General features: G+C 36.2%; 1 long non-coding RNA gene across 2 annotated transcripts; it reads left to right on the forward strand.

Annotated features, from left to right (window-relative positions):
- The first annotated feature begins 206 nt into the window (after positions 1–206).
- LOC105787322 (uncharacterized) lies at positions 207–10883 on the forward strand. Of its 2 annotated transcripts, none has more exons than XR_008198384.1 (2): positions 207–585; positions 9930–10883. It is a non-coding gene; the product is annotated as an uncharacterized LOC105787322 (long non-coding RNA). The 2 variants fall into 2 exon arrangements; XR_001131543.2 differs by lacking the exon at positions 207–585 and adding an exon at positions 9389–9613.
- Positions 10884–11356: the final 473 nt, after the last annotated feature.

The following is an 11356-nucleotide window of genomic DNA, read 5'->3' on the forward strand; positions in this document are numbered from 1 at the left end:
ATATATACGTACTACCTATATAGTTAAAACATTTATAATATATATGTATATTAATATATATAGGCGCACACATATAAATACAATAATAATAATATAATAATTATAATAATAAACAATATAAACAATATAAACAATATAATAAAAATAAACTAAAAAAACAAATTAAGGACTAAATTAAAATGCCAAACAGAAGTTGAGAGCTAAATTTGAAAATAAAAACAAGAAAGGGAGTAAATTAAAACACGTGTAACAGAAGGAGGACTGAAAAAACAATTTACCCAAACCACCCAAAGCATTGCGCAACATTGTATTAAATCAAAACATTAATAATGTTTCATGGAAAAATTTGAAAACAAACAACAATAATTTTGAAATGGTGGGATAAAATGGAAGGATTAAAAGCGTAAATAACCCATCAGTACTTAAAACCCTTTTCAATCTCAAATTTAAACGCTATTCTGCAGCAGCAATAGCTTTAAAAACTATTTCATCTTCTTCCCAACTCTTCACGCCAAAACCCCCCTCCCCTTTTAACTTCGATTTGGACAAAGCGAAGAAAACTATGCCGACGGCGCGCCTCTGCTGGTAAGAATCTCCTCCCTTTCTTTTACTTTTCGTTTTATTTTTAAAAAAAATGAAGTAAAATACAAAAGAAAAATATGAGACCAAAAAAACAGAAAAAGTAAAAAGACTTGGAAAGAACAAAAATCACCTTCAAAAATTTGTTTTTTTCTGATTCTTTTTTTCGTATTTCAGTCTTTTTCAATATATGTGTAACCCCTCTCTTAAAATCGATTGACTTTATAGCCAATCTTTACTGGAAAGCATCCACCAAATTTCCCCTTTTTTTTCTGTATATTCGATCCTATAATCTTGTTTATGGTTTGTTGCGGTGAAGAACGTGCATGGTGGGTGTGGGGAATTTGAACGTGGGTGGAAACCGTTGCCATGTCGTAAGGCGATTCTTTGCACCGATTTGCTTCAATCTGCTTAGGGTTTCTGCTATACGTTATGTTCTTTTGGGCTAACAGGCTAGGGCTAGCAATTTGGGCCTTATTAGGCCGAATTTGGGTTGTAATATGGACTCCCACTTAGTTTTATTTCAAATTGGGTTTTAATGGGCCCGGGCAAAATTGGGTATTACAGCTGCCCCTCTTTGCTCGTTGTCATGTAATGGGAATAGAGCAAAGACTTTAAAATGGCTAATTTTGCCCGGTCGTGCTGGACCTTGGCGCTCTTCTTCTTCAGGTAGCCTCATTCCAACCTACTGCATTCCTCAGAAGTACAAAATCTGGTGATTCAATTCACTCCGTGTAATGTCGGGGAAACAAGATCCGCCGTTGTAGCTTCAATCTTTTTAATTACAATGCCGGGGAAACCAGATCCGCCATCGTGACTTCAATCTGTTCCACTGCACTACCAAGGAGGTAAGATCCGCCGTTGTGGATTCAATCTTTTAAATTGCAATGTCGAAGAGATAGGATTCGCTGTCCACAGCTTCAATCCGTTCTACTTCAGCTAATCTAAGTCTTAACGCCAGGGAGATAAAATTAGCCGTCGTGGCTTCAATCTGCACTGCTATAACGCCAGGGAAGTAAAATTCACTGCTGTGGCCTCAATCTATTCCATTGCAACGTCAAGGCGATAAGACTGGTGTCTTTGATCTACTTCGCTGCAAGTACAGGAAGGCAAGATCTGCCATATTCAGTCTGCTCCACTGTAAACCTAGGGAGGCAAAACTGGTGTCTTCGATCTGCTTCGCTGTCAGTACAGGAAGGCAAGATCTGTTATCTTTAACCTACTCCACTACTGCCAAGAGAGGCAAGGCTGGTATCTTCGATCTGCTTCGCTGTCAGTACAGAAAGGCAAGATCTGCTATTTTCAACCTACTCCACTACTGCCCAGGGAGACAAGGCTGGTATCTTCGATCTGCTTCTCTGTCAGTACAGGAAGGTAAGATCTGTCATTTTCGACCTACTCCACTACTGCCCAGGGAGATTAGGCTGGTATCTTCGATCTGCTTCGTTGTCAGTACAGGAAGGCAAGATCTGCTATTTTCAACCTACTCCCTCACGCCCGAGGAGACAAAGGTGGTATCTTGATCGCGCCGTTGTCGATACAAGAAGGCAAGATCTGCTATATTCAGTCTGCTCCGCTGCAAACCCAGGGAGGCAAGGCTGGTATCTTCAATCTGCTTCTCTGTTAGTACAGGAAGGCAAGATCTGTTATCTTCAGTCTGCTCCGCTGCAAACTCAGGAAAGCAAGGCTGAAGTTTCACCGGTTTGTCCTCTGAGGAACATGACCTGTATAATTCAACTTATGAACCTAATTATGCCTAGTGATTAGGATATCATGATCAGAATGAATCAAATGCTCCTAACTAAACATGTATGAATGACGTTTGAATGAATGCGGAATGTCATTTTTTTCGAGAATGATCCCGCTTAGGTAGTCATTACTAAAAATTTATTAAAGTCGTATCACTGACGCACTACAACGTCCTCTTGCTCGGCTAGCATCTTCAAAAAAACACTCAATCAGATTGCCCCCATTGTGAACTTCAAAGTTCAATCTACTGGGATGCAACATTGGTACCATCTTTTTCCCGTTGTAACCCAAGGGTAGAAAAATCTGGCCTTTTCTCAATCCTCATCTATCGCAATTCAAGGATGCAAAATGTGAAGCCCTTTGGTCTTTTATACCAATCTCAGGGTGTCATACCAAATGCCTATGCACGAATGAAGGATTCTCTTCTCCAAAGAAACCCTTTTTTATTGCTTGGTGATTATTGCTTGCTTGTTCATCTGAGCCTTGCCACCAACCTATCGTCCTATCATTTTGTTCAATCAATGTTATGACAACAAAATCCGAAGGGATTGTCTCAATTTAGACATTTCCTTCCCAGATATTTCAACCTTTAAACCTGGTGCGTTCTAAACAACAGTCCTGTTTCAGGCTCCTATATTGTTTAGAAACTTCTAGAGTAATATGCAAAACTTCCATTGTGAAAGTTTTATTAGTCCATTAATCATTATTCCAATGCAACATGCTTGCAAAAAGGTCATAACAATGGATAAGAATAAAGTTAGTTTTGAGCATAGCTCGAAAGGAATAAATTATCAAAAATAGTAAAGAAGGATAACAAAGAAATTGATTGGGAATACGTATCTTGGAAAAGAATGAAGTATTCCAAGAACAACAAATTCAAAATAAATAGTATGGAGACGAGGTGCCCCAAATGTCGCAGCTTGAACTTCTCTGTACAAACTTCTTGAAGACCATTTTGAGTTTGACATGTGTTTTGGAGATCTACATTACTCCGTCAATGCCCCAAGATGTCGCGTACCCTTTCCTGCTGATTCAGGCATAGCAAGATCACCACATGCCTCATTCTAATCAACATTTGAGCTGCTCTAATTACCTCATGCCCAATTTTGATCAATATTTGAGCCGCCCTTTTCGGGTTTTCAACTCAAATCCCCTTTGGTCTAAGGCGCCCTTTGCGGGTTTTCGCCTTAGCCTCTCCATTTTTACTTTTTCCATTTTTCATTTTTCTATTTTTATTTTTTCACATCTTTTTTTTTTGCAACTCAAAGTGCCCTTTGTAGGTTTTTACCTTGATCCTCTCCTTCTTTAAGCGAAGTATTTCTTGATTGAATCTGAGTTTACAGGATTAGACAAGTTTTGTGCTATCCATCTCACTCAAGATCAGTGCTCCTCCGGAAAATGTCTTCTTTACAACATAAGGACATTCCCAATTTGGCACTCATTTTTCTCTAAAATCTTTTTGTAGAGGAATGATCTTTTTCAATACCAGGTCTCTCTTGTGGAATTTTCTAGGACCAACCCTTTTTTGTTGTAAGCTCGCATCATCCGTTTTTGGTACATCTGACCGTGACGAATAGCCTTTTTCCTTCAATTAAGTTCAACTGATCTTATCGAGATTGGATCTTCATCCTACTTCAGCTCAGCCAATACCCAGAGAAAAAGAATTTCGACTTCAATGGAAAACTGTGATAAGCTAAATAGAAAGGCATTGCCCCAGCGGGGTTTTTTCTTTTTCTCTTTTTTTTCTGTTTTTTCTTCTTTTTCCCTCCTTTTTTTTTGTTTTTGTGTTTTGTTTTTGTTCTTTTTTTCTTTCTTTTTTCCTCTTTTTTTTTTGAATTGAATCTGCACTCATAGTATTAGGTAAGTCCTAGTCATCCTTTTTTATCAGAATCAATATTATTCCAGATAAAGTCTTCCTCATAAGATCTTCCACTTTCATTTTGTATGCGAAAGATCTTCTTGCATCAGGTTTCTCTCATAGAGCCTTTAGGGGCAAAATTTAACTATGACGAGAAAATTTTAGATCTTTCTCTTCAATTAGGATAAAATCCAACAAAAATACAGAAAAATGACAACTTGACTTCAACGGGATAAGCCAGAGAAGAAGGTATTGCCCCGACAAGGAATTCTAACTGCATCGTTCATGATGTAAATCTTGAACATACTATAAATTTTTAACGTTGTGTTATTGCTCAAATTACAATATCAGTGCTTAACCTGGGCATATCCTGGTATAACCATACGAAGACAACTTTGAACCCTTGAAGTAACTTAACAAGGTTTTGCTTCGTTTCTCCGGTTATGCATGTTCTCTTAAAGTAACAATCTCCATTGTTTCTTCAAGAGGTAAAATTTGTTCTCTTCTTGCTCCACCATCCTCAACAAGTCTAGAGATAAGCTACAATCTATGTTATCTTCAAAGTCATGAGATCCCTCTAAACACATGTCTTACTCAAAAGGAGATTCTAAATCTGTAGCAGTGTCATTCATGTCATTGATATCTGGGGGCCCATAATAAATACCAAAGAATATACAAAAGAATGTATAAATTTATGAATAGTTATCTGTACAGTATGATTATGAATTAAATGAATGAATGATTTGGAAGAAAATCCAAAAGAATGAAAGAATTTAGAATTATTCGAAAAGAATGAAAGAATATTGGCTCAAAAATGAATGCAAAGATGTATTCATAGAATAATGACATTCAAACATGAGCCTATTTCACAATGGAATTCTTATTGCCTCTAGGCTAAAAGCAACAAGTGTGTTTTGAACATTACTCTAAGTAAGTTCTAAATACCACAGAGATTTCTTTTGTAGTCCAATTAATTAAAACACTCCCAAATTTACAAAGGTGAATATCTAACAAGGTCTCTTCTTTAGTTGTGTCTCTATGTATGGCATTGATGTGAACGTTTCCTACCACTTCTTCATGCATCACATTTACCCCATTATCAAATGTGATTAGGTAGCGGATTTTCTGCACTGGATGAATCGTTAAATTTGACAATGCCCATACTGATAAGCCTTTCAACCACTTTTTTAAAGGCAATGCAATTTTCTATAAAATGCCCTGTAATTCCTGCATGATAATCGTATTGTGCACTTGCATCGTACCATTTAGGGTACGGAGGCTGTGGGGGCTTTGAGTAGAAAGGGGAAACAACGTGCGCATCGAATAAGCTTTGATACAGCTCCTTATACGACATTGGAATTGGCGTGAACTGGAGTTTCTCAGTACCTTGCTTCACATCTGATTCTTGTCTTGATGAACCCTGCTGATTAGCAACCACCTTTCTTGGCTGATTCACCGTAATCGATTTGCTGTACGTATTCACGCTGTTCACCTCATCTTCTTTTTCCTTTGGGGCTTGCTTTCGATTAATTCTTCCAGCATCAATCTTTCCACTCCTAATAGCACTCTCAATCATCTCACCACTCATGACTATATCAGCAAAATTTTTCGTGGCACTGCCTAGCATGTGTGTGATGAAAGGGGCCTTTAGCGTATTTACAAAAAGCATCGTCATTTCTCTTTCAAGGAGCGGTGGTTGGACCTGCACTGCCACCTCCCTCCATATCTGAGCGTATTGTCTAAAACCTTCATTCGACTTTTTCTCCATGTTCTGTAAAGTGATCCTATCAGGAACCATTTCCGCCACATGCCCATACTGCTTCATAAAAGCCTGTGCTAAATCCCTCCAAGAGCTAATCTTAGCACGGCTTAATTGATTATACCATTTAGACGCTGCCCCCGCGAGGCTATCCTGAAAACAGTGTATCAATAACTGGTCGTTATTGACATACCCAGTCATTTGCCTATAAAACATAGTAATGTGGGCTTCAGGGCAAGTGGTCCCATTATACTTCTCGAAATCCGGCATTTTAAACTTGTACCGAAGCACTAAATCCGGTACCAAACTTAAGTCCTTAGCATCCACCCCATGACATCCTTCAGTAGTCTCCATCGCTTTGAATTTCTCCTCAATCCACTTCTATCTTTCTTTGAATTGCTTTGGTAATTCCTCTTTTGTTTTCTCTTTTTCAACTGCTTCATCGAAATCAGGAACAATAGGATTGGCAGTATTATTCTCAGGACTGGAGCCTGATCCGGCCTGAAAATTTATCGATCTTGAAGCATCGGCTTGAAATTGCTGAGGCCTAATTGTAACAGAAGATTTACGCGGGTACACTTCCTCTTGGTGCTGCACATGTAGAGGAGTGAAGCCTGGAGGATACTAGAGTCCATCCTCGCCTTCCTCTTCCATATTTGTTACAGGGCTCTTTCTCTTATCCTTTCCTTCAGTCAACAATCGCGTTAACTTTGTCATCATACTTCCTTGTGATTCCTCCATTTTATTCATCAAACTTTGTTGAATCTTCTCGAGTTGTTCCTTCATTTGCTGCTGAAGCTGATCTTGCATTTCTTTTTGGAACCCTTCGAGCTTTTCCAACCTTTGGTCCATATTTTTTAATTTCGCTCTTGTACCGTAACGGTGCTGAGTTGGCTGGTTGGTTTCCAGGTTAACTGAGGAATAATTTTAATTGATTTGGCTCTTTTGGTGGACTTTAGTGCGTATGATGCAATGTAATGCAAATGCATAAGATGAATGCAAAAAGAGACGTTGATTCTAATTCAATTCCATTTAGAAAACTTTACTAGAAGACAAATTTCTTTACATAAAGCAGATATATATATACGGCTTTGCCCTCATACTCCAGGTGAAGACATCTTCTCCTTCTTCATCTGGATGCCAAGATAAATCTTGAGAATTCTTCAAAAGGGGTATCTCCTCTACCTCTTTTTTGCTTGATTTTGGTTATAATCCAACGTCTGCCCATCCCCGTAATGCTCCTCAGCTTCTTTAAGGCAATTGGAATGTCAGAAACTCTTGAACAATCAGCTTGACCTTGAGGCACGAAGTAAAGTCATGTATTCCTCCATCACCCTTCTTGCGTTTCTCAGAATATATTGAGCGTAGTATTATCTTCCACTTTATCAAGAAACCCATTTCCCACGATAAACTTTCTGTTTAGCAACCGAATACGAAACAACGCCTCTTTATAATGGAATGCCATGTAATTGTAAAGCCATGCAATCAGAGTAAAACACAACAAGTCAGTAACAATTAAATACAATACAACCAAGAAATAGTAAAAACCTAATTAGGTGTCTACTAAGGTTCAAAGTAATTCTACCTAGGGTGGGTTCCTAAGGTTCACTATATGAGGTTTTGGCTTCTAGAGCAAGGGTACCCGAACCAACAGATTCCTCGATCCTCACCCATTATAGGCTCATATGGACCAAGTTCGGTTCAGGGGAATACATTTCCCTATGGCTGCACGGAGATGAAAATCTCACGAAAACATAGGTACAGATGTATTCCGAAAGCGATCCACCATCCTACACGGAGGTGAAAACCTCACGAAGGACTAGTTTCTCACTCCCACTTAAAGGGGTAAAATTGACCATGAAATGCAAAATGCAAATAAACTAACGGACTTAGATCAATCAAGCAAGCATATGATAAAACCAATGAATGCAAAGGGGAAAATCATGATTTAAAACAACTTTAATTTTCGATAAAAAGACACAAAATAATCAATTTATGGCTCGACTCTCTAAGGTCCCCAGTGGAGTCGCCAAGCTGTCGAAACCATTTTTTGAAAACAAAAATTTAGTTGTCGACTTTAAAAACAAAAAAATTGGAGTCGCCACCGATCCTTGATTGAGGTGTGATCAGCTCACCTTAAAAATTATTCTGGTCTACGAAATTTGAGAGAACGAGTTCGGGAGTCAGTTACGCACGAGGAAGGGTTAGCACCCTCGTAACGCCCAAAAATCGGTACCAAATTGATTATTTAATGTCTTGGTGTCGAAAATTAAAAAGATTTTGTTAAACTCAAATTTTGAAATCTGAAAAGGATAATCAATTATTCAAGTCATGCGAAGAAATTGAGACCCAATACGTTAGGGTATAATTTCTCAAAATCCTCGAATTTTGAATATCGCTTTTTTAATTAATTTTTTAAAGAAAATCTTCATTTCGAGAAAGCAATATGTCATGCCCAATGCGTTAGGACATAACATATTGAATTCCCGAAAATGATTTTTGTTTATATTTTAAATAACAAATATTCTCGGTTATTTGGAATTAATAAAGAAAATCGGAACTCAATACGTTAGGGCTCAATTTTCCTCGAAAATCCCTAACTTTGAATATCGTTTTTATTTTGAAAGCCTTTGGATCATAAAACCAATTTTACTATTTTTTACAAAAATCAAAATATTTATTAAAAATATGTTAAAATATTAATGCAATATGAAGCAAATATTTAAAATTAAATTATGCATATTTATAAGTATAATATATAAACAATTTTAGCAAATACGTATAGGAATATGAGGGAAAGGGAAAAAATGCGTAAGTCATAAAAATAGTAATAAAATAAAATACACATAAAATGTATTAATACATGTTTTTTAAAAAATGTATAAATATAATATATTAGTAAATATAAAAACATGGAAAATGTTTATAAAAGCCTTGAAAAGAATGCAAAATATATGTACATATTATAAAATGTATATACATATGAATTATAAAACATGAAAACATAAATATTATTATATAAAAAATGAATGTAGATAAAATATGTACGAACTATAAAAATAAAATATATGATAATAAAATATATATACGTACTACCTATATAGTTAAAACATTTATAATATATATGTATATTAATATATATAGGCGCACACATATAAATACAATAATAATAATATAATAATTATAATAATAAACAATATAAACAATATAAACAATATAATAAAAATAAACTAAAAAAGAAACAAATTAAGGACTAAATTAAAATGCCAAATAGAAGTTGAGAGCTAAATTTGAAAATAAAAACAAGAAAGGGAGTAAATTAAAACACGTGTAACAGAAGGAGGGCTGAAAAAACAATTTACCCAAACCACCCAAAGCATTGCGCAACATTGTATTAAATCAAAACATTAATAATGTTTCATGGAAAAATTTGAAAACAAACAACAATAATTTTGAAATGGTGGGATAAAATGGAAGGATTAAAAGCGTAAACAACCCATCAGTACTTAAAACCCTTTTCAATCTCAAATTTAAACGCTATTCTGCAGCAGCAATAGCTTTAAAAACTATTTCATCTTCTTCCCAACTCTTCACGCCAAAACCCCCTCCCCTTTTAACTTCGATTTGGACAAAGCGAAGAAAACTATGCCGACGGCGCGCTTCTACTGGTAAGAATCTCCTCCCTTTCTTTTACTTTTCGTTTTATTTTAAAAAAAATGAAGTAAAATACAAAAGAAAAATATGAGACCAAAAAAACAGAAAAAGTAAAAAGACTTGGAAAGAACAAAAATCACCTTCAAAATTTTATTTTTTTTTCTGATTCTTTTTTTCGTATTTCAGTCTTTTTCAATATATGTGTGTAACCCCCTCTTACAAAAATCGATTGACTTTATAGCCAATCTTTACCAGAAAGCATCCACCAAATTTCGCCCCCTTTTTTTGTTGTATATTCGATCCTATAATGCTGTTTATGGTTTGTTGCAGGTGAAGAACGTGCATGGTGGGTGTGGGGAATTGCTGAACGTGGGTGGAAACCGTTGCCATGTCGTGGGCAGTTGCTGCGGCACTGATTTACTTCAATCTGCTTAGGGTTTCTGCTATACCCTATGTTCTTTTGGGCTAACAGGCTTGGGCTAGCAATTTGGGCCTTATTAGGCCGAATTTGGGTTGTAATATGGACTCCCACTTAGTTTTATTTCAAATTGGGTTTTAATGGGCCCGGGCAAAATTGGGTATTACAAGTAGTATTCTAGCTAAAGGTAAAACTCAAAAGGGACAGAGAATTGTTAAAAATTAGATTTCAAATTCCTACTCTCCATCAAACAAAAATGAACAGGGAAGTGACATCACGAGAAAGCAAGAACTCAATAGAGATTCGATGTCAGATTCGACTAAAAGTCAAGGGATTGAACTGCACGCTAGGTAGATAGGAGAATAGGTTTCAATGGAGGAGAAGGTTCTTCCTTCTGCGTTTCAAATCTCATCCTCGGTTAAGGGACATTGCTCATCAATAAGGAAGAATGGTCAATAGAGTCACATTTTATCAGAGGGGAGCAAAAGTGATAGTTTTGAGTCAAGACAACTCCGACGGTCAATATCGCCCAGAGCTAAGTGGTCGAAATCAGCTGAGATACAACTTACGGTCAGGTAAAGACGAGGAAGAACCCACCGGTAGTGATATTACCAACACCGGTCTTCAACTTTCACAACTACCACTCTTCAGGATACCAAACCAAAAGGCTCCCACCTTGATATCAGGAAGAGAATCGAAGGTGGGTAATGGAAGTCCCAGTAGCAAGTCTCACGAAGAGGATTCTCGAGGTTTAACTAGCAAACACTGTAACAACCTAATTTTTAGTGGTGTCCAAAATAGTGGTTACGGGACCACAGATCCGACGAGTAAATTCGTAAATATTATTATTTAATTTTACGAGTCAATTATGGTATTAAAATAAATTTTGAATTGGTAAATTATACTATTTGAAAGAATAATTAGGTTAAAGTGGTATGACTTTAAAGTCAAGTGGTTTTAGAAAATGAGGTACCGGGACCTCGTTTCCATAAATCGAGCCATATTTACGGAGTATTATTAAGGTTTTATTAAAATTTGGTTTATAAATATTAGCGTTTAGATAGTTAATTAAGAGAAAATGACCAAATTGAAAAAGGTGCAAAACTGTTAATTAATGCATTTAAGTGATTAAATGGTTTAATTATTGATTGAGGAAGGACTTAAGGGATAATTAAGCCTTAATTAAAATAGTGGGACGGAAAATTAAAGGAAAGTGACAAAATAATAAGTTTTAATGGTAAATTTGTAATTATAACAAAATTAATTAACAAATAGTGAAACAATACCTTTCTTCTTCATTTTCACTTCTTCCATAACTGAAATTGTCTTAAAATGGTAG

This window comes from Gossypium raimondii, chromosome 1 (genome assembly GCF_025698545.1).
Source record: "Gossypium raimondii isolate GPD5lz chromosome 1, ASM2569854v1, whole genome shotgun sequence".
Classification (NCBI taxonomy): domain Eukaryota; kingdom Viridiplantae; phylum Streptophyta; class Magnoliopsida; order Malvales; family Malvaceae; genus Gossypium; species Gossypium raimondii.